This window comes from Pan paniscus, chromosome 3 (genome assembly GCF_029289425.2).
Source record: "Pan paniscus chromosome 3, NHGRI_mPanPan1-v2.0_pri, whole genome shotgun sequence".
NCBI lineage: Eukaryota > Metazoa > Chordata > Mammalia > Primates > Hominidae > Pan > Pan paniscus.
The window spans coordinates 53,134,588-53,158,137 of NC_073252.2; the positions used below are offsets into that span (position 1 = coordinate 53,134,588).

The 23,550-nt window shown below is 38.2% G+C and overlaps 1 long non-coding RNA gene across 1 annotated transcript in view; it reads left to right on the forward strand.

The window, feature by feature from the left end:
- LOC134730190 (uncharacterized) overlaps positions 1 to 23,550 on the forward strand; it is a 31,382-nt gene that overhangs the window by 1,391 nt on the left and 6,441 nt on the right. Inside the window, exons 2-3 of the long non-coding RNA XR_010111857.1 lie at positions 601 to 675; positions 22,724 to 22,905. This is a non-coding gene — a long non-coding RNA (uncharacterized LOC134730190). The remainder of the gene's footprint in view (positions 1 to 600; positions 676 to 22,723; positions 22,906 to 23,550) is intronic.

The following is a 23,550-nucleotide window of genomic DNA, read 5'->3' on the forward strand; positions in this document are numbered from 1 at the left end:
TTTATAAAAATCTTAGAATCTTTAATAAGCCAACCTCTCAGAGAAAAACACATTAATATACTGATGTATTTTCTTATAAAACACTGAATATTTTTATATAATTAAAAGATGATGCTAAAAATAGCACTTTATCCTTTTTTACAATGTAACATTTTTACATTTTACATTATTAAAAATCCTTCAAGAACGTTACTTGATTCATTGATTATTTCTGATTACATATTACTAAGACCTCTTTGCAAAGAATTTGGAAATTTCTGAGAAATATAATGAGAAAAATAAAAATCACTCATAAACTCACCATTCAGATAGCAACTACCAATATTTTTATATATTCACTTCTAGATTTTTTGTATACATACTTACATATATAGAAATGTATTTGTAAAAACGGAAGTGTTAGGTTGTTTTATAATCACATTTTTACTTAAAAGTATATCAGAACATCTTTTCGTATTAATGCATACAAGCCTTCATTACATTTTTAATGACTGCTACTACCCATAATTATCTAGATTATTTCTATATTTTATTTTTATAAATAACTCTGTGGCCAATGACCTAGCACATACATCTTTCACTGCTTGTTTATTTCCTTAGAATAAATTCCTGGAAATGGAACTGGTGGATGTCACAGGAATTTGAGACAAATCTTCATTTTTTGGCTCCTTCCCCGTAAGTTCCCTCAGTACTTTGTAATAATTCCCTCTACATTTACTTTGTAATAATTCCCTCTACCTTCTGGGAGTGTTGTAGAAATTCTTTTTATTTGTGTGGACTGCTATGTGTGAAGATTATAAAGTAGAAATATACCCATTCGGGTCATTTTATTGTTTTGTTTTGAAGCCAAGTGGCAGACAGAGACACTGGCTAAAGCCAGTAAAACCAGATAAAGCCAGTAAAGCCAGTAAAAGAGATATTCATTACAAGGGTCTGGGGAGCTTACACAGGAAGGGTTGAACAATCAGGCCACAGATAGAAGAACCACCCCTTCAGCAGAAGTCAGCTTTACTTCCCAGCTTTCTGACACCCTGTGACAAAGTCTGGTTGGCCTGGCTTGGATTGTGTGCCCACCTTTTGGCTCGTGAGTGTGTGTATGTACATGTGTATGTACACATGCACCTTGACTGATCCCACCAAAATCCCAAGGCACAAATGTAGTTAATTTCCAAAAGGGGTAAGAGTCTTACCTTAGGCTGCTGTAACAAAATACCATAAACTGGCGGCTTATAGACAACAGAAATTTATTTCTCACAGTTCCAGAGGCTGGAAGTTTGAGATCAAGGTACCACTATGGTTGGGCTCTGGTAAGGGTCCTCTTCTAGGCAGTAGACTGCCAACTTCTCCATGTGTGTTCCCATGGCCGGAAGAAAGATAGCCAGCTCTCTGGCCTCTTATAAGGGCTCCATCCTCATGATCTAATCTTGCTCCAAAGGCCCCACCTCCAAATACCATCACATTGAAATTAGCATTTAAATATATGAATTTGGGAGGGGGATCACAAGCATTCAGTCCATTGCAACAGGCAAAAGCCACTGTGAGTACTACCAGGATGCTATTTGTATTATTAGGTTGGTGCAAAAGTAATTGTGGTTTTGCCATTACTTTTGCACCAACCTAATAGAATATGTGTATGAAATAAGGTTATAAATTGTTGCCTGTAGCCTTATTTAAATGATGACAGAGAAGATATTTGGTAAATGTTTCAATATTTAAGCATAAGTTGGGCTCAAGTAAGGCTCAGAGGGAAATTATCTTTAAAACTAAATAAAATTCTTCCGTTAAAACGGGTGCCCAGAATCAGCTACCTGCTATATGGTTCCATGGAGCAGATGTAGAGGACAGGACCCCAACCTTGGTAAAAGGCCAGCAGCTGAAATTAAACAGATAGTTCAAATTTCCAGCTGCCAAGGTTCTATGTTAAGGCTACAGTGGACCAAAACCCTGAGCAAGCCAGTCCAGGATGGCAATTCAGAGAACTCTCCACTGCGGTGTTCCACAAAGGATATCCTCCGTGCCATCCATTCATCTATAACTACCTCCATCTGCCATCCTTAGAACTCCTTCTTTCATTGCCATGCGAGGGCCGGTTTTCTCTTCCTTTTCTCCCACTATCTTTCATGTGTTAGGGTCCGGTGGGTAGCAGGAGAGAGCTCTCTAACAAGCCATGTTGCGGGTCGGGTTCTCTAGAAGCAGATGCAAAAATTGAGGTTGGGGTAAAAAACCTGTATTAGGCATCAAACCTGTGAAAGGAAGGGGGATGAAGCAGGACTGGGCAGAGAGAAAACATGAACCATGATGTGTACCCAATAAAGCTTGAGCCAACCCAGTGGGGAGCTCTGGAGCAAATAATGCCCATCAGTTGTCCCCTTCTGGCAGAAATGGCCACACCATTGCACCCTGGCTCAGTCTTTGGATGTGGGCTACTTCTGAAAGCTGTGACTTGGTAAGGGGCGTCTCTCTACAGTTGAGGCAGACCCTGTAAAAGCTGACAGCTGAGACTGTGCTCACTGCACTCCCAGCAGCCAGGTAGTAAATTCTACTTCGAAGGGGATTTATACTGCAGATTTTGGTTTTCCATAAGCCACAGGTCCTTTTTCTATTTTTCCTGTTTCAAATATTTTTTAAACTTGACTTTTTTTTTTTTTTTTTTTTTTGAGACGGAGTCTCACTCTGTCTCCCAGGCTGGAGTCCAGTGGCACAATTTCAGCTCACTGCAACCTCCGTCTCCCGGGTTCAAGTGATTCTCCTGCCTCAGCCTCCCAAGTAGTTGGGATTATAGGTGTGTGCCACCACACCCAGCTAATTTTTGTATTTCTAGTCGAAACGGGGTTTCACCATGTTGGCCAGGCTGGTCTCGAACTCCTGACCTCAGATGATCTACCCTCCTCAGCCTCCCAAAGTGCTGGGATTACAGTTGTGAGCCCCTGCGCCCAGCCTAAAATTGACTATCATTTTTAATAACCTTTTTTGTACTTAAAAATGTTAGATTTACAGAAAAGTTTTGAAGATGGTATATACAGTTCCCATGTAACCCACACTCAATTTCCCCTATTATTAACATCTAAAATTAGTATGGTACACTTATTACAATTAATGAACCAGTATTGATATATTATTATTAACCAATAACTATTCAGATTTCCTTCATTTTCAGCCTAATGTCCTTTTCCTGTTCCAGGATGGCATATACAGGGGAGCCCGTAATGTTTAGTTGTCACGTCTCCTTGGGCTCCTTGAAGAGTACTGGCCAGGTATTTTGTAGAATGTTTCTCAGTTTGGATTTGTCTGATGTTTCCTCATGATTAGACTAAGTTTATGGGTGTGCGGTAGGAAGATCATAGAGGCAATGTGCCATTGTCGTCACATCATATCAAGGGTATATACTATCAACACGACTCATCACTGTGGATATTAACTTTGATGACCTGGCTCAACTAATGTGTGTCAGGTTTCTCCACTGTAAAGTTTCCTCATTTCCATACAGTGCTCTCTGGAAGGAAGTCACAATAAGCAGCCCACATTAAATGAATAGGAATTATGCTCCACCTTTTTGGGAGTGGAGCATATATAAAAATTATTTGGTACTCTCCTGCATCATGGGAGATTTGTCCGTTCTTCCCACTTATTTATTAACAATTGTTCAATCATTTACTTATATCAGTATAGACTCATGGATATTTGTTTTCTGCTTTGGGCTATGATCCAATACCACTTTATTTATTTTGTTGCTCAAATTCTTCCACCTTTGGCCCCTGGGAGCTCTTTCAGTTGGCTCTGTTGTCCTTTTGACATACGCCCATCACTGGCAGTTTGCTTGTTTACTTGTTTTGAGCACTTCCTTACTTTCTAGCACTGCAAAACGCTCCAGGTTTATTCTGTACATCCTCTGTCCCAGTCCTAGAGCCTGCCATTTCTCTAAGGGTCTCTGGTTACTTTTACTGGAGATTGGTATTAGAAACAAGATCTAGGCACTAAGTGTGCTCATTGCTACAGGGATGTGGTTGCTTCTAGACCTTCTCAGCTGTCAGAGGAAGAAAATGTATGTGTATACTAACCTGTGTATATGCATTTATCTGTAAATATTTCTTTGCACATCAACCTTTCATATCTGTGAGTTCCACATGTGTTGATTCAACCAACCACAGATCAAAAATATTCAGAAAGAAGTTGGGTGCAGTGACTCATGCCTGTAATCCCATCACTTTGGGAGGCAGAGGCAGGAGGATCCTTTGAGCCCAGGAGCTCAAGACCAGCCTGGGCAACACAGCATGACCTCATCTCTACAAATACTTTTTTTTGTTGTTTTAATTAGCTGGGCACGGTGGCACATGTCTGTTGTTCCAGCTACTTGGGAGGTTGAGGTGAGGGAACTGCTTGAGCCTAGGCAGTTGAGGCTGCAGTGAGCCATAATCACACCACTGCATTCCAGCCTGGGCAACAGAATGAGACCCTATCTCAAAACAAAAAAAAAAAAAGAAAAGAAAAAGAAAATGTTCAGAAAGGAAAAAAACAAAAGAATGATGTGTCTGTGCTGAACATGTACAGACATTTTTCTTGTCATTATTCTCTAAACAATACAGTATGACAACTATTTACATAGCATTTACATTGTATTACGTATGATAAGTAATCTCGGGATGATTTAAAGTATACAGAAGGATGTGCATGGGTTATATGCAAATACTATGGCATTTTATATCAGGGACTTGAGCATTCTGTGAATTTTCACATCCTTGGGGTGGGGCAGGGGGTTCAGGAACCAATCCCCTCTGGATATCAAGGGATGGCTCTATCACCATTTGTATCTATGAGTTCATACTGATGTCCCCAACTCAAATCCATTACCACATAGATCATTCTAGCCTTCTTCTTGTCTGTAACCTCTGAGTCCAATAGTGATAAACCTAGCTCTCACCATCCACCATACATTTTCTTAATTCTTCCATTTTAGTATGTATGTATAGTAATTTCAGAATTGTTAGCATATACTCAATGAGAAACAATTTTATCAGGTTTTTTTTGCCTTTAATGTATAGACTCCATTTCCAAAGGTACTTAGGTCAGCACCCTTTCCTCCCATCCTCTTCAGTGAGGTTATTTCATACATTTGTAATATAATAGATTCTTTTATCATAGTCTGTATTCCATCCTGTGATCCCCAACTCCCTACTTTATTTTTTAATTTGCACACATTAAAGTTCACGCTTTGTGCTGTAAAGTTCTATGGGTTTTGACAAATGCATCATGCCATGATCCATTACTTATATGATCCATTATGGTATATACAGAGCAGTTTTATAACCCTAAAATTCCCCCATATTACTATTCAATCCTCTCTAAACCCCTTGCAATCATTGATCTCCTTACAGATTCTGTAGTTCTGCACTCTCCAGGATGTGATAGAAATGAAATTATACATTATGAAACCTTTAAAACTGGCTTCCTTCACATAGCAATATGCACCACGCTTACTTTTTATCCTTCAATATCTAACTTAGGATAGAAACATTGCTTCATAGAAAATTTTCAGAATTTTTTCTAAGAGATAGGGCCTTGCTCTATTGCCCAGGCTGGAGTACCCACTGGCATGATCACAGCTCACTCCAACCTCAAACTCCTGGACTCAAGAGATCCTCCTGCCTCAGCCTCCTGAGTAGCTAGGAACACAGGATGCGCTAATTTTTATTTTTATTTTTTGTAGAGATGAGGTCCCACTATGTTGCCCAGGCTGGTCCCAAACTCCTGGCCTCAAGCAGTCCTTCCACCTCTGCCTCCCCAAGTGCAGCTTGGTTAGGCAAAGTGTTGGAATTACAGGCATGAGCCACTGTGCCCAGACAAGAAATTTTAATTCGCCTGTGAATTTTTTTTCAAAGCAATACACTAGGTAGAAACATTTGCACATTTTAAAGCTTTTGATACATATTGCTGTTTTACAGAAAGGCCTCTGCCCTCTTGGCAGCATTGGATATACTTTTTAAAAAATCTTTGCCATTTCACAGTAAAAAATGATAGTTTATAGATTAAAAAATTTAAATTTGACAATTAGTGATTAAGTTTTTTAAATGTTTACTGGCCATTTTTTTTCTTTCTTTGTAAATTTCTTGTTGATGTCATTTGTCTATTGTTTCCATAGGAAGTACTTAACTTTTTTCTTGAGCAATAGAAGTTTTTGTGCATGAAAAATGTCAACCATAACTATAGATAAATAAAATCATCTTCATGGCTGCAAAATTGTCCATCATATGAGGGCATCAAAACTTAGTGAATTATTCCCTGGTTACTGAATATTAGATTGTTTCTAATTTTATGTTTTATTTTTCGTCTTTTTCTCTCTCCTTCCTCCTCCTCTCCCTTCCTTTCCCCTTTTCTTTCTTCTTTCTTCCTTTTCATTCTTCCCTCCTACTATTATAAATAACACAATAAACATTTTTACACATATATATCTAAATTTTTATTTTTATTTATTTATTTATTTATTTTTGAGACAGAGTCTCGCTCTGTTGCCCAGACTGAAGTGCAGTGGCACGATCTTGGCGAATTGCAGCCTCCATCTACTGGGTTCAAGCGAGATCTCCTGCCTCAGCCTCCTGAGTAGCTGGGACTATAGGTGCGTGCCACCAGCCCTGGCTAATTTTTGTGTATTTTTATTAGAGACGAGTTTTACCATGTTGGCCAGGCTGGTCTCAAACTCCTGACCTCAAGTGATCCGCCCGCCTTGGCCTCCAAAAGTGTTGAGATTATAGGCATGAGCCACTGTGCCTGGCCATTCTAATTATTTTTTAAAGAAATGTTCCTGAAAGTGATATTACTGAATGAAAGGTATATATATTTTAACACTCTTGACACATAGAGTTATTTTCCAGAAAGAACCAACAATATTTCTTTCCACCACCAATGCATTGGAATCCCAAGGCCACCATACTTTCATCAAGAAAAATGATTCCCTTTGTATGTACCTGGCACCACCAAGAGATGCTTTTCTGGTTTGGGAGCAAGCTGAGGGGTTAAGGCTATGTCCATAAATAACAAAATGCTAGAGTGGTCTTTTCTGTTAGGATGTGCAGTTAAGAAGAGATAGTATTGAGATACCTACTGCTGCTTGCTATAAGATTCATTCTGCTCCATTTCATCATTTTCAAAGATCTTTCAGATAAGCTGTGTGCTTATATATGGAATTTCCTACAAGCCAAGAATGCATTTTAAACTGAGTAGTGACATATTAACAAACAACAACATACTTTTAAAATGCATTTGCCTAGGAAAGGTATAGATTAAGAAATGATTAAAAGAATTCAATCCCAGCACTGAAAGAAATACAAAGTATATAATATTCTTCTTTTAGAATTATCATATTAGATAATGTCAAATAAATGACCCATTCATGATTGAACAATTGTAGAATCATTGAGCAGTAGTCTTGCCTCTTCTTTTTTTTTTTTTTTTTTTGAGACAGAATCTCACTCTGTCACAGGGCTAGAGTGCAGTGGCTTGATCTTGGCTCACTGCAACCTTCACCTCTCAGGTTCAAGTGATTCTCATGCCTCAGCCTCCTGAGAAGCTGGGATTACAGGCATGCACCACCATGACTGGCTAATTTTTTTCATAATTCTTAGTAGAAATGGGTTTTCACCATGTTGGCCAGGCTGTTCTCGAGCTCCTGGCCACAAGTGATCCACATGCCTCGGCCTCCCAAAGTGCTGGGATTACAGGCGTGAGCCACTGTGTCCGGCACAGGTTGTCTCTTATATTACTAATACTCTTCTACTTATTTCTTCCATAAATAGTACTCAATTAATGTTTCATATAGAAATAGAATTATGACTTCAGTATGAAACAATAAAAAGGAGAAAGGAGGAACTTAAAAAAAAGAAACATCTTAGCAAATATTTTTCTATAACAAAATTTTAATCATACCTAAAGTTTCCCCACTTACAAAATTTTCTTTGCATCTGATATACCTCAGAACAGTATGAAATATGCTTTAGCAGGATGTAAGCATCACTTAACTATAGAAATACAACCTAAATATTACCTAGAACCACGAAATTCTGTTTCATTTGTCAGATATAATAATCATATTTGTTGGGGCCTTATTATAGGACCTAGTAGGTGCTTTATGTTCTCAATTAATCATCACAGCAATTGTCAAATGGGGTTTCCCAAAAACAAAACCTGAGAAATAAATTGTCTACAAGTAGTTTATTTGGGAGGTGATCCCAGGAAGCACAGTGATGTAGTGGGAAAAATGAGACAGGGGAGTGAGAGATTAATTCACAAACACAGGGTGAATTAATGAGCAGATTACTGCTATGTGCCTCAATCCCACTGAGGACCCCCCGAAGAACTGTGTGACCTGTGCCTCTGAATTGTCCCATTGAGGGTCAGAAAGCTTCTGTCTCTCACTGGTGGAGGGTTTCACCTGAGGGCATTACATCTTTGGTACTTCTGGTCTGTACAAGTTCTTGTGGCATCTGAAAAAGCCCAGGGGCAGTGAAGGAGACTCCAGCAGGCCCAGTGGTGAACCATTGACAGGGCATGGAGCTGTCCCCTGTAGCTGCAGCGGAGCGAGCCGCTATGCAGCAGGACATCAACGGTGTCTGCTCTCCTATCATTAACCCTGTTTTAAAGTTGAATAAACTGGAATTCAGAAAAATTATCTGCCAAAGGTTACAATGAAGTAAATGGCAGAACTGGAGATCCGTCTGGTGTGACTACAATCCCGTGCTCGTACAACTATTAAAACATGTTAACATTGTAGGTATCTCTGAAAGTTATGGAATGAATCACAGAAATTTGGAGCTGGGAAGTGCATTAGGGATTCTTGAGTTTGTTCCCTAGGATAGGAAACTGAAATCCAGAAATGCTACACTAACTTGTAAGGCTGAGATCACAGAGCTAGATGGTTTCACAGCAGGGCATAGAATCAAACCCCTAAACTTCCATACCATGCTCCTTCAACTACAATGCACAGCCCTTTAGGTAAATACATTTAACCCGTTAGGAAAATAAAAGGTACATATTTATTTTATTATGAATGTAATATATGTTACATTTGAAAGTTAAAGTTACAGAATGGCCTCATTTCTTATAAATAGTGTCATAAGCCCTGTGCTTCATGGAATCTCGAAGATTGTTACATATTTGATTATTTCTCTTCTTGCTGCCAAATACTTTCTACTATGAAGTCATCCCCTAAATGAAAGTGTTACAGCTGAAATTAAATTAGCAATTAAAAATAAATGAACTACTTACTGTTATAGTCTCTAGGAACCACTTTGGATGAATTAAAGTGTTATTCAATTAGCAAACTAAAAATTATCTGCACACTGTTATTCATGTTCACAACTTCCTGAAGGTGTTATGAACAGAGATTCATGTCATTTTAAAATATTAAGTAGGTGACATAAGATGTTTTCTATAGCACAAGAGGCAGTCTATAAATACCTATCATAAGACTATAATTGCAGTCTCTTAAAATGAAGAAAAAATCATTATACAGTTTTTACCATGATTTAATGAACTAATTCAATGAAGTACAGTAAATATTCTCATTTGAAATAATACTAAAAATACTGCTTTCACTGCTTGCATCTACGAGTGAAAGAAGTCTTTTATTAAAAATTTAACTTGTAAATTAATGTTATATGTGGGGATTCTGACTTAGTAAGATAAAAGTCACAATATCCTAAACGATATTATTGCTCACAAGGAAGACCCTGTATCCACACACATTGACTAGCTCATTTCTTCATTATTTTTGCAGTTGTTTAAAAACACTCTTTATTTATACTCATTTTACAAATATCTAGGTTATATATGCCACATGAATTACTTTGAGTTTTGTCCTTGTCCAAATCTAAAAGTATAGTCTCTCTTTTCCCTACTCATTACCCTAAACATCAGGTAATAGTATCTTTTATTCCCATCTTGAAATGATGTAGTTTTTTTTTCATAATGGACTATTTCTCATTCCTTTAAAGTCTTGAGTATTTCTGCCATTGTGTATGTGAATTTCTAAGAATGTCCTTTTCCTATCTGGGGATGGAGGGTAAAAAAGTAGGAGGCCAAAGAGAAAGGAAGGTTCAGAGAAAGTATGGAAATAATGAACTCTTTCAAAAGAATCAATGTAATAAAAATATCTATTGAAGGAAATATAATGTGTCACATTCATACCAGCATTCACACTTACTTAGATAGCAGCAGCTGTTTGTTTCAAGATCCTTGCAAACTTTCTCCTGATGGAGAGATATATGCCATATGGCTAAAAGAGAGCCTTCAGACAGATTTGCTGCCAAATAATTTTGGGTAAACAGGCCTCATTATCTTTGATAAGGTTACTAAGAAGAGAACGTGTCTTTTGAAAAGTATGCCAAGAAAACATTTGTATGTATGACTCCAGTCTAAAAATGTCAATATTTTTATCTCTCACTTGAAGAAATGCCTCAAAGTAGCACAACGGCTACCCTCTATCTATATTCAAGGTCTAATGTTTCTGTACTGAGTACTTTCCTGCAGTGTCTCAAATGTTTTAGATAATGGCCCACTTTGCAAATGCTAAGTACTTCCCCCATACGCCCCTGCAATTCTCCAACACCAACTGGATGTCCAGCAGTTCCATTCAATTCTGAAACTAACTACCCAGAGGTAGTGCAGACCCCAGAGGGTAAAGGACTCAATCTCACAAGACTATCCCCACTTCAGATGCCAGATGCAGTCCCAGCGGTTACCCACACATCTTCCCAACTGGCTTGGCTACAAATTCAGGGATTCTCACAACTTCCCTCCAGGTTTGATAATTTGTTAGAATGATTCACAGAACTCAGGAAAGTGCTATACCTACAAGTACCATTTTATTATAAAAGATACAGCTTAGAAACAATCAAATGGAAGAGATGCATAGGGCAAGGTCTGTGGGAGAGGAGGCGGCAGCCTTTGTCCCATGGAGTGGGGGCGTGCCATGTCCCCAACCCCTGCTTATATTGTCTGTTTACCAACCAGGAAGTTCTCTGAATCTCCTTAGAGTTTTCTTCAAGATTTCATTATGTAGGCACGATTGAGTAAACCACTGACCATTGTTTAAACCATTGATTGATTAAGCCATTGTGATTGGTCTCAGTCTCCAGTCCCTCTCCCCTCCCCAGATATGGAGGGAAGGGACTGAAAGCTCCAACCTTCTAATTATGTGCCAAGTCTTCCTGACATAACCAGCCCCTCCCTTGAAACTATCTAAAAGTCTATCTTGAGTCACCTCCTTAGCGTAAATTCAGGTATGGTTAAAAGGAGCTTATTATGATAAGAAACTCCTATCACTCCGGAAATTCCAAAGGTTTTAGGAGGAACCAGAGACAAAGATCAAGTACACAGTCATATGTCTCTTGTTCTCAAGGTGATACACTGGCAGTATAGTAGTATTATAGTCACACGTTGCTTAACAACAGGGATAATTCTGAGAAATGCATTGTTAGATGACTTTTGTCATCGTGTGAACATCACCGAGTATAGTGCACTTATGCAAACCTAGATGGTATGTATGGCCTACTAAACACTTAAGCCATATGGTATAGCCTGTTGCTCCTAGGCTACAAACCTGTACAGCATGTGACTGTACTGAATACTGTAAGTGACTGTAACACAATGGCAAATATTTGTGTATCTAAACATATCTAGGCATAGAAAAGGTACAATAAAACACTGTATCAAAGATGAATGGCACATCTGTATAGGGCACTTACCATACATGGAGCTTGCAGGACTGGAAGTTGCTCTGAGTGAGTCAGTGAGTGAGTGGTGAGTGAATGTGAAGGCCCAGGATATTACTGTATACTGTATACTATGGTAGACTTTATAAATGCTACACACTTAGGCTACACTAAATTTATTTTTAAATTTTTTATTTCTTCAACAATATATTAACTTTACTTACTGTAACTTTTTTGCTTTATAAACTTTTACATTTTTAAAAACTTTTTGACTTGTAATAATACTTAGCTTAAAATACAAATTATACATCTGTACAAAATCATTTTCTTTATATCCTTATCCTATACGTTTGTTCTATTAAATTTTTTTTAACTTTTTAAATGTTTCTGTTAAAAACTAAGACACAAACATACACATTAGTCTAGGCCTACACATGGTGCAGGATGATCAATATCTCTGTCTTCCACTTCCACATCTCATCCCACTGGAAGGTCTTTGGTGGCAATAACATGCATGGAGCTGTTACCTCCTATGATAACCATGCCTCCTTCTGGTATATCTCTTGAAGGACCTGCCAGAGGCTGTTTACAGTAAACATTTTTTACATATAAGTAGAAGAAATACACTCTAAAATAATGCTAAAAAGTATAGTATAATAAATACATAGAACAGTAACATGATCAAGTATTATTATCAATAACAGGCATATGTGCTATACATAATTGTATGTGCTAGACTTTTATACAACTGGCAGCACAGGTTTCTTTTTTTACCACCAGTATCACCACAAACACATGAGTAATGAGTTGTGCTACAACATTACAACAGCTACAACATCGCTAGTCCATAGCAAAACCCCACTAAGGGGCTGGGCACAGTGGCTCACGCCTCTAATCCCAGTACTTTCGGAGGCCGAGGGGGGAGTGGATCACTTGAGGTCAGGAGTTCGAGACCAGCCTGGCCAACATGGTGAAACCCTGTCTCTACTAAAAATACAAAAATTAGCTGGGCATGGTGGCGCATGCCTGTAATCCCAGCTACTTGGGAGGATGAGGTAGGAGAATTGCTTGAACCCAGAAGGTGGAGATTGCAGAGAACTGAAATCATGCCACTGCACTCTAGCCTGGGTGACAGTCTAAAAACAAACAAACAAACAAACACATCCCACTAAGGCTTGTTATATTAGCTGGGTATAGTGGGAGAATCCATTATGATTAGCAATATCTTTACAATTTTTTTTGCCTTATTTCCTTGTATAATTTCTATATGTTTGCTTTAATAATGTACATAACATTATAATAGAAGTACATGCATGTAATTTAAAGTTCAGGCATGCTTTTTTTTTTTTTTTCTGAGACAGGGTCTCTCTCTGTCACCTTGGCTGGACTGCCGCGGTATGATCACAGCTCACTACAGTCTCAAACTCCCAGGCTCAAGTGATCCTCCCACCTCCGCCTCTTGAGTAGCTGGGCCCACAGGTGTAAGACAACACATGTGGCTAATTTTTAAATGTTAATTTTTTGTAGAGATGAGGTCTCCCTATGTTGCCCAGGCTGGTCTCGAACTCCTGGGCTTAAGCAATCTTCCTGCCTCAGCCTCCGAAAGTGCTGGAATTATAGGCATGAGATGTCATTCCTGGCCCATACCTCATTTTATTGGGCTTTGCTTTATTGCATTTCACAGATATTGCATATTCCGCAAATTGAAGGTTTGTGGCAGGCAATCATACATCAAACGAGTCTATTGGTGCTATTTTTCCAATAGCTTGTGCTCATTTGTGTCTCTGTGTCACATTTTGGTAATTCTCACAATTTCTCAAACTTCTTCATTATTATTATATCTGTAATGGTGATCCACTATCAGTGATCTTTGGGTTTTTTTTGTTTTGTTTTGTTTTGTTTTGTTTGTTTTTGAGACAGTCTTACTCTGTTGCCCAGATTGGAGTGCAATGGCATGATCTCAGCCCACTGCAACTTCTGCTTCCTGGGTTCAAGCCATTCTCGTGCCTCAGCCTCATGAGGAGCTGAGATTACAGGCGCTTGTCACCATGCCTGGCTAATCTTTGTATTTTTAGTAGAAATGGGGTTTCACCATGTTGGCCAGGCTGGTCTCAAACTCCTGACCTCAGGTGATCCGCCCGCCTTGGCCTTGCAAAGTGCTAGGATTACAGGCAGGAGCCACCGTGCCCAGCCCAGTGATCTTTGATGTTACTATTGTAATTGTCTTAGGGTACCACAAGCCACACCCATATACGATGGTGAAATTGATAAATGTTGTGTGTGTTCTGACTGTTCCACCGACCAGCTGTTCCTCCATCTCTCTTTCTCTTCTCAGACCTCCCTATTCCCTGAGATACAACAGTATTAAAATCAGGCCAAGTAATAACCCTACAATGGCCTCTAAGTGTTCAAGAGAAAGGAAGAGTCTCATGTCTCACTTTAAATCAAAAGCTAGAAATGATTAAGCTTAGTGGGAAAAGCATGTAGAAAGCTAAGGTACAGTGGAACATGCCTGTAACCTCAGCACTTTGGGAGGTTGAGGTGGCAGGATTGCTTGAAGCCAGGAGTTCAAAACCAGCCTGAGCCACAAAGTGAGACCTTGTCTCTGTAAAAAAATAAAACATTAGCTGGGGGTGGTGGCACATGCCTATAGTCCCAGCTATTCAGGAGGCTAGGGTGGGAGGATCCCTTGAGCCCAGGAGTTTGAGGCTGTGGTGAGCTATCTATGATAGTGCACTCCAGCCTGAGTGACAGAGTGAAATTCTGTCTGTATAAAGCAAGAAATAAAGGGGGGAAAGGAGAAAGAGAGAGAGAGAGAGCAAGCAAGCCAAGCTGACAGCTGGGCCTCTTGTGTCAAACATCCAAGTTGTGAATGCAAATGAAAAGTTATTGAAGAAAATTCAAAGTGCTACTCCAGTGAACACACAAATGATAAGAAAGAAAAACAATCTTACTGCTGATATGGAGAAGGTTTTATTGGTCTGGACAGAAGATAAAAGCAGCCATAACATTTCCTTAAGTTAAAGCCTAATCCAGAACACAGCCCTAATTCTCTTCAATTCTATGAAGGCTGAGAGAGGTGAGGAAGCTGCAGAAGAAAAGTTTGAAGCTAACAGAGGTTGGTTCATGAGGCTTAAGGAAAGAAGTTGTCTTCATAACATGAAAATGTAAGGTGAAGCAGCAAGTGCTGATATAGAAGCTGTAGCGGGTTATCCAGAAGATCTACTTCAGATGATTGAAGGTGGCTACACTAGAAAACCAATTTTTCAATGTAGATGAAACAGCCTTCTGTTGGAAGAAGATGCCATCTAGGACTTTCATAGCTAGAGAGGAGTCAATGCCTGGCTTCAAAGCTTCAAAGAACAAGCTGACTCTTGTTAGGGGCTAATGTAGCTGGTGATTTGAAGTTGAAGCCAATGTTCATTTACCATTCCAAAAATCCTAGGGCCCTTAAGAGTATGCTAAATCTACTCTGCCTGTCCTCTATAAATGGAACAACAAAGCCTAGATGACAGCACATCTATTTACAGCATGCTTTACTGAATATTTTGAGTACCTTGTTGAGACTTAGCACTTAGAAAAAAAGATCCCTTTCAAAATATTATTGTTAATTGGCAGTGCACCTGGTCAACCAAGAGCTCTAATGGAGATGTACAAGGAGCTTAATGTTGTTTTCATGCCTATTAACACAACATCCATTCCACAGCCCATGGATCAAGGAGTAATTTTGACTTTAAGGTTTTATTATTTAAGAAATATATTTCATGGCCAGAGCAGTGGTTCACATCCCAGCACTTTGGGAGGACATGATGGGCAGATCACTTGAGCTCAGGAGTTCAAGATCAGCCTGGGCAACATGACAAAACCTCATCTCTACAAAAAATACAACAATTAGCCAGGCGTGGTGACATGCACCTGTAGTCCCAGCTACTCAGGAGGCTGAGGTAGAATGATGGCTTGAGCCCAGGAGTCAGAAGTTGCAGTGAGCTAAGATCATGCCACTGTACACCAGCCTAGGCAATAGAGCCAGACCCAGAAGAAAGAAAGGAAGAAAGGAGGGAAGGAGGGAAGGAAGGAAGGAAGGAAGGAAGGAAGGAAGGAAGGAAGGAAGGAAGGAAAGAAGCAGGCAGGAAGGCTATAGCTGCCATAGATAGTAATTCCTCTGATGGATCTGGGCAGAGTAAACTGGAAACCTTTGGAAAGAATTCATCATTCTAGATGCCATTAAGAACAATTTGTGATACATAGGAGGAAATCAAAATATCAGCATGACCAGAAGTTTGGAAGAAGTTGATTCCAACCCTCATGGATAACTTTGAGAAGTTGAAGACTTTAGTGAAGGAAGTAACTGCATATGTGATGAAATAGCAAGAGAACCAGAAGTAGAGCCTGAAGATGTGACTGAATTGTTGCAATCTCATGATAAAACTTGACCAGATAAGGAGTTTTTTCTTATAGATGAGCAAAGAAAGTGGTTTCCTGACATGGAATGTACTCCTGATGAAGATGCCGTGAACATTGGTGAAATGACAACAAAGGATCTAGAATATTACATGAACTTAGTTGATAAAGCAGTGGTAGACTTTGAGAGGATCAACTCCAATTTTGAAAGACATTCTACTCTGGGTAAAATGCTATCAAACAGCATCACATGCTACAGAGAAATCTTCTGTGAAAGGAAGAGGCAATCAATGTGGCAAACCTCATTGTTGTCTTATTTTAAGAAATTGCCACAGCCAACTCAGCCTTCAGCAACCACCACCTTGATCAGTCAGTAGCCTTCAACACTAAGAACCTACACCAGCAAAAAGATCTTGACTCTCTGAAAGCTCATATGATCATTAGTATCTTTGCAGCAAGCATTTTTTAGTCAAGGTATGTAAATTGTTTTTTTTAGACATAATGCTATCACACACTTAATAGACTACAGTATACTGTAAACATAACATTTAAAAGCACTGGAAAACCAAAAAATTTGTGTGACTTGCTTTAGTGCAGTGTCCTGGAACTGAATGTGCAATATCTCTGAGATATGCCTGTAAATAAATTGCCCTCAACTACTTGGCACTCCTTAAGCCTGTTACAGTTTTTCCATAACTTTGTCCCTTTTTTTGTTTGTTTTTTGAGACGGAGGCTCACTGTGTCACCTAGGCTGGAGTGCAATGGCATGATCTTTGCTCACTGCAACCTCCACCTCCCGGGTTCAAGCAATTCTCCCTGCCTCAGCCTCCCAAGTAGCTAGGATTACAGGCATCGCCACCATGCCCAGCTAATTTTTGTATTTTCAGTAGAGATGGGGTTTTGCCATGTCAGCCAGGCTGGTCTCAAACTCCTGACCTCAGGTGATCCGTCCGCCTCAGCCTCCCGAAGTGCTGGGATTACACGGGTGAGCCACCACACCTGGCCAGATTTGTGTTTTGTTGCTGTTTGTCTCTCAGTCTGGTTTCTCTTCTCCATTTGGCAGAATCCTAATGATAGTTCAAGCCTTCTCCGATATCCAGAGACATCAATAATCACTCTCCTCACTCTTCCTTTAGAACATACCTCTATTATGGCACATCTGCCCTTGGGTTATACTTGTCTTGTTGATGTCTCCTCTAGTAGATTACAAGTTTCTGGAGGGCAAGGATCACTTTTAGTCATCATTTTATCCCTGATGCCATGCAGTCACAAGTAGTGGGTATACAATCAGTGTTCATTGAATTTAATCATCTCAGAACATTTAATGCCCTAAGCTTCAAATTGGTATTGTGATGGTTAATACTGAATGTCAACTTGATTGGATTGAAAGATACAAAGTATTAATCCTGGCTATGTCTGTGAGGGTGTTGCCAAAGGAGATTCACATTTGAGTCAGTGGACTGGGGAAGGCAGATCCATCCTTAATCTGGTGGGCACCATCTAATCAGCTTCCAGCGAATATAAAGCAGGCAGAAAAATGTGAAAAGCCGAGATGGGCCTTGCATCTTTCTCCCATGCTGGATGCTTCCTGCCCTCGAACATCCAACTCCCAAGTTCTTCAGTTTTGAGACTCAGACTGGCTCTCCTTTCTCCTTAAGCTTGCAGACGACCTATTGTGGGACCTTGTGATTGTGTAAGTTTATACTTAATAAACTCCCCTTTATATATGTGTGTGTGTGTGTGTGTATGTGTGTGTGTGTCCTATTAGTTCTGTCCTTCTAGAGAACCCTAATATAGTTATGATATATATCTCTCATATATGAATAGAAACAGAGGGCTATGGCTTTAACACAAGATTCTTCATTTCACATACAGCATTTTATAAATATGATTCTCAAAGTAAGGTCCATAGGCCCTCCTGACAGACTGTACATTAATTTCAACAAATGCACATCTTTATTCATATATCTGAATGATGTGTGATTCCACAGACCTTCCTTTTTACATGTAGCTAACGAGTATTTATTAGTAAGTTATTGAAATTTGGTCTCTATATACTACAATTGGCACATATTTAAGGATTAGAATTCTAATTTTGCACTCTACTAAAAAGTCCAGCAGCCAGAAAAATGCTTGGCCAATGCACATATGCAGATAGTTGGTTTTTCTCCAAATTTCAAAAGGCCACTTTCTTATCATGTATCATAATCATCATCATCATCGTCACTGTTATACTGAGGTAGTTTAGGTTCTGATTTCAGTTCTTCTTGCTTATTAATTGTAAATTACAGTCACTTTAGTTTTATCATTATCAGTTTGTTCTGGGTTTTGTTAATTTGTTGCTATCTGGGCAGCATAGTTATAGAAAGGGGCTCTGGAGACAGAGTGTCTCTCATGTAAAATCTAGGTGAACTCAGGCTAGTTACTTAATTTTTCTGAGCCTCAGTGTTTTCATCTCAAAATGAGGTGGGGGTAAGGGTACTTATCTTATTGGTTTGATGGGAAATCATTGAGTTAATGCATATAAAGTGCTTTCATGAGACAGTACTTGGCATATAGTAAGGGCTCAATAAATGTTATTTGTTGCAATACATATTTGCATCAAGAGTACTGTGGCTTGCAAGCAGGCAGACCTGTATGCATTGTGGTTTATGGGGGGCACAGGGAAAGTATGAATAGTAAATGAGAATACAAGTAAGACAGTGGAGAAGGTGCCTGGCACATAGTATATGGTTAGATTTGTTAGGATTTGGTTCAGCTAAAAGTGATAGAAGACAAATTGCGCCTTATTAAAATAGAAGTTTGTTTCACACCTAACCAGGGACAGCCCGAAGTTGGGATGACTGCAATCATCATATATCCAGATTCCTCCCATCTTGTTTTTCCACTATTTCTCAAAGTGGAGTTTTTATTCATAATCTAGATGACTATTCCAGCACCAGCCATCATATCTGCATTCCAGCTAGTGTTTGGGGGGTTGGAGGAAGAAAGGCGAAAAGAAGGGCATAACCTCTCTCTGCAGGGATCCTTGTGAAAAGTTGCACACAACACTTCTGCTTACATTCCATTGGCCAGAAATTAATCACACTGCCACATCTGGCTGCAAAGGGAGACTAGGAAATAAAATCTTTATTTTGGATAGACATGTTGCCAACTGAAAAATGGGGAGTTTATTATTACAGAACTGATTTTATCAACTGGAGCACTGTTGGCCTTTGGGCGGACAAATCTTTATTGAATGGGAACTGTCTTGCATATTTCAGGACATTTATACCTCCGGGTCCAAGACACTATCTAAATGCCATTATTACCCTCCCAGTCATTGTATCACATTTACAATTGCTCCTACACATTTACAGTTATCCTTAAGGGGTGGTGCTATCCTTAACTTTTAGGCTTCTGTGGCAGACATCTATTCTTGTCTGCCCAGTATATCACTTTTCCAGGGAAACTCCTTCCCACACCCATGTGTTAGATGGCCATCTTCTTAGGTGACCCTTCTCTAGCTACAGAGATGAGAAAACAGGTCTGCATTGGTCACAGGCCAGGCGAAGTAAAATCCTTTCCCAGGTTTTAAAAAATTGAGCCTAGAGGAGAGTTTTGGTTCCTTCATAAGTGAAAATGTAAGATCTGGTGCTCTTGAATCCACTACTGGTGGGAATGTAAAATGGTGCTACGAATATGGAAAACAGTGTGGCGACTCTGCAAAAGGTTAAATATAGAGATACCAAATGACACAGCAACTCTACTCCTAGGTGTATAACCAAGAGAAATGAAAACATATGTTCACACAAAAACTTCTACATGAATGCTCCTGGTAGCATTATTCATTATAGCCAAAAAATGAAACAGCCCGTCAGTCTATTGACAGATGAATGGATAAACAAAATATGGTATATCTACACAACGGAATATTATTTGACAATAAAAAGAAATGATCTACTGATCCATGGTACAACATAGTTGAAACTTGAAGAAAACATGAAGGAAGCCAATCACAAATGACCATATAGTTTATGATTCCTATTTATATATAATGTGCAGAATAGGCAAATCCATAATAAAGGAAAGTAGATTACTGGTGGCTGGGGGTAGGGAGGAATGGTGAATGACTGCTGCAAGTTGAGTATCCCTACATAAAATGCTTGGATCAGAAGTGTTTCGGATTTCAAATTTTTTTTTGAATATTGAAATATTTGCATATACATAATGCAATATCTTGAGGATGGGACCCAAGTCTAAACATAAATTTCATTTATGTTTCTTAAACACATAGCCTGAGGTAATTTTATATAATATTTTAAATAATTTTGTGCATGCAACAATGTTTTGACTGCAACTTGTCACATGAGGTCGGATATGGAATTTTCCACTTGTGGTATGAGGTCTGTGCTCAAAAGCTTTGGATTTTGGAGGATTTTAGATTTCAGATATTTGGATAAGGAATGCTCAACTTCTAATCGGTGGAAGGTCTGGTTCTCTCCCAATAACCTGTAGCTATGTCTCTCCCAACCTGGCATTATTTAGTCTTAAAGAAGTCTCATCTTCTTACTTAAAATTAAATAAGATATATATATATATAGAGAGAGAGAGAGAGAGAGAGAGATTGATGGGCTGTTTCACTTTTTTTATATATATATTCATTATATTGAATATAATATTGAACATGAATATTATATGGCTATAAATATATAAAATATGAGTACATAGTACATACATTTAATTTAATATAGTACATACATTTAATTTAATACATAATTAAATGTATGTATACATTTAAAATATCCCAACCTGGCATTATTTAGTCTTAAAGAAGTCTCATCTTCTTACTTAAAATTAAATAAGATATATATATAGAGAGAGAGAGAGAGAGAGAGAGAGAAAGAAAGAGAGATTGATGGGTTGTTTCACTTTTTTAATATATATATTCATTATATTGAATATAATATTGAACATGAATATTATATGGCTATAAATATATAAAATATGAATATATAGTACATACATTTAATTTAATTTATAATATTATATATTATATTATATATATTATATATATTATATATATGTATACATTTAAAATATATAATTAAATGTATGTATACATTTAAAATATATAATTAAATGTATGTATACATTTAAAATATATAATTAAATGTATGTATACATTTAAAATATATAATTAAATGTATGTATACATTTAAAATATATAATTAAATGTATGTATACATTTAAAATATATAATTAAATGTATGTATACATTTAAAATATATAATTAAATGTATGTATACATTTAAAATATATAACATGTATATATGTGTTAATATATATTAAACATATGTGCAAGTCACAGTCAAATCTGTTGCATGCACAAAATTATGAAAAATATTATATAAAATTACTTTTGGGCTATGTGTATAGGAAACATAAATGAAATTTGTCTATATGTATATCAGCAATCATTGCTACATAATGATGATTCAGTCAGCAATAGACTGCATATACGATGGTGGTCCCATAAACTTATAATGGAGCAGAAAAATTTCTATCACACATATACTTATTGTTGTGCTACTGTTTTCTGTCTTACTAGTCAGTGTAGTAACATGATATAAAGGCTTGCAGCCTAGGAGCAATAAGCTATACCACATAGCCTAGATGTGTAGTAAGCTATACATACCATCTAGGTTTGTGTAAATATACTCTACGATGTTTTCACAAAAACAAAATCTCCTGACATATTTCTGAGAACATAACCCTGTTAAGGAACACATGACTGTATATGCTTAAGGAGGAGCTCATCATTAAAGAGGGATCATGTAAATTTCTATTATAAATGGCATTTTCCATAATTTAAAGTTTGCAGATCAATTATTTTCAGATATGGCTAGGCAGTTATTGTTTTAAGTTTAACATTGCTGAAGGCACATACTAGGTGTATGTGCCAATCCCCTGGGCTTGCAGTATTGTTTGCTTGGGCTTGGAGTTCAGCATTATCTTTAATCTATGGTTTCTTTGTAAGAAATGATTTCAGTATATATTATAACTTTATTGCTATTTGTATGCTTGTTAAGTGGATTTACAGATTATATTATCTACTTTTAACTAAATTAATCTTCACCAAGGAGGCAAATGATTCATGAATAGGGAGAAAAACTAGGTTGTAGCTTGCTATGGTTTGAATGTTTGTATCCCCCCAAAATTCACATTCTGTAACCTAATCACCAATGGGATGGAATTAGGAGGTCATGGGGGCAGAGCCCTCATGAATGGAATTTATGCACTCGGAGAACCCAGAGAACTACCTTGCCCCTTCTATCATGTAAAGACATAGCTAGAAGACACCATCTATGAACCAGAAAATGGGTCCTCAGCAGTCACTGAATCTGCTGGCATTTTAATCTTGGACTTTCCAGTCTCCAGAGCTGTGAGAATTAAATTTCCATTGCTTTGAAGCTGCCCAGTTTATCATATTTTGTTATAGCAGCCCAGATGAATTAAGACATAGCTACATCTTGAAGATCTTGATCCTGTAAGCAATGAATAACCATTGCAAAATTGTTTTGGGGTTTGTTTGCTTGTTGTTTTATCAAGAGAGTAATATAATCTGATCTGGCTTTTAGGGTTATAAGATGAGCAGTACAATAGAGGATGGACTGGAGTTGGAAAAGACTAAAGCAGCAAGTTTGATAAGGAGGCTACAGCAATAGTCCAGGTGAAAGACGCAAGAGCCCAAAATGCGGCAGTGGCCAAGGGAATGGATCTGAGATAAAGTTCAGAAGATAGAGTTGGCAGGGCAGGTGAGGTAAGTGCTTGGGATAAATTCACATGGTCTAGTTGAACACCTGTGAGCTCTGTAATGTAGGAAGAATGACTTTGGTAGAATGGAAAGATAATGAGGGCTAGTCTGGACATGCTGATTTAGGGCCAAGAAAGACCCAGTAAGAAGCAAGAAATATGAGGCTAAAGTGTGGTAGAAAGGCCCAGGTAGAACTACATGTAATTAAAACAATATTTGATGTGATTTCTCCCAAGAAGAGGATATATTTGAAAGAGGGGTACCTTCTATCACTTCTTGGCTTTAAAACTCTGTTGGCCTCCTATGATCTCAGAGATGGATTTCTCCAAATGTCTTAATTTGATACTCAAAAGTGTCCCCAGTCTATTACCAAACTATCTCTTATTCAGTCATTTATTCAACCCATCCGCCTTCCTAGAGAGCCTGGATGTACTGCGGTGAGTGTTAGGGGCACAGAGATAAAAAAGTGGTTGGTCTCTGCCCTGGAGGAGGTCTAGTAGGGGACAGAGACAACACAACAGACTATTAGGATTCAGTAAAATAAGGATAGTAATGAGGTTACCCATAGGTTTGCAGCAAGAATTAATGAGTTCATACACATAAAGCCCTTAAAACAGTGTTGAATATACAACAGCTATTATTATTATAGGA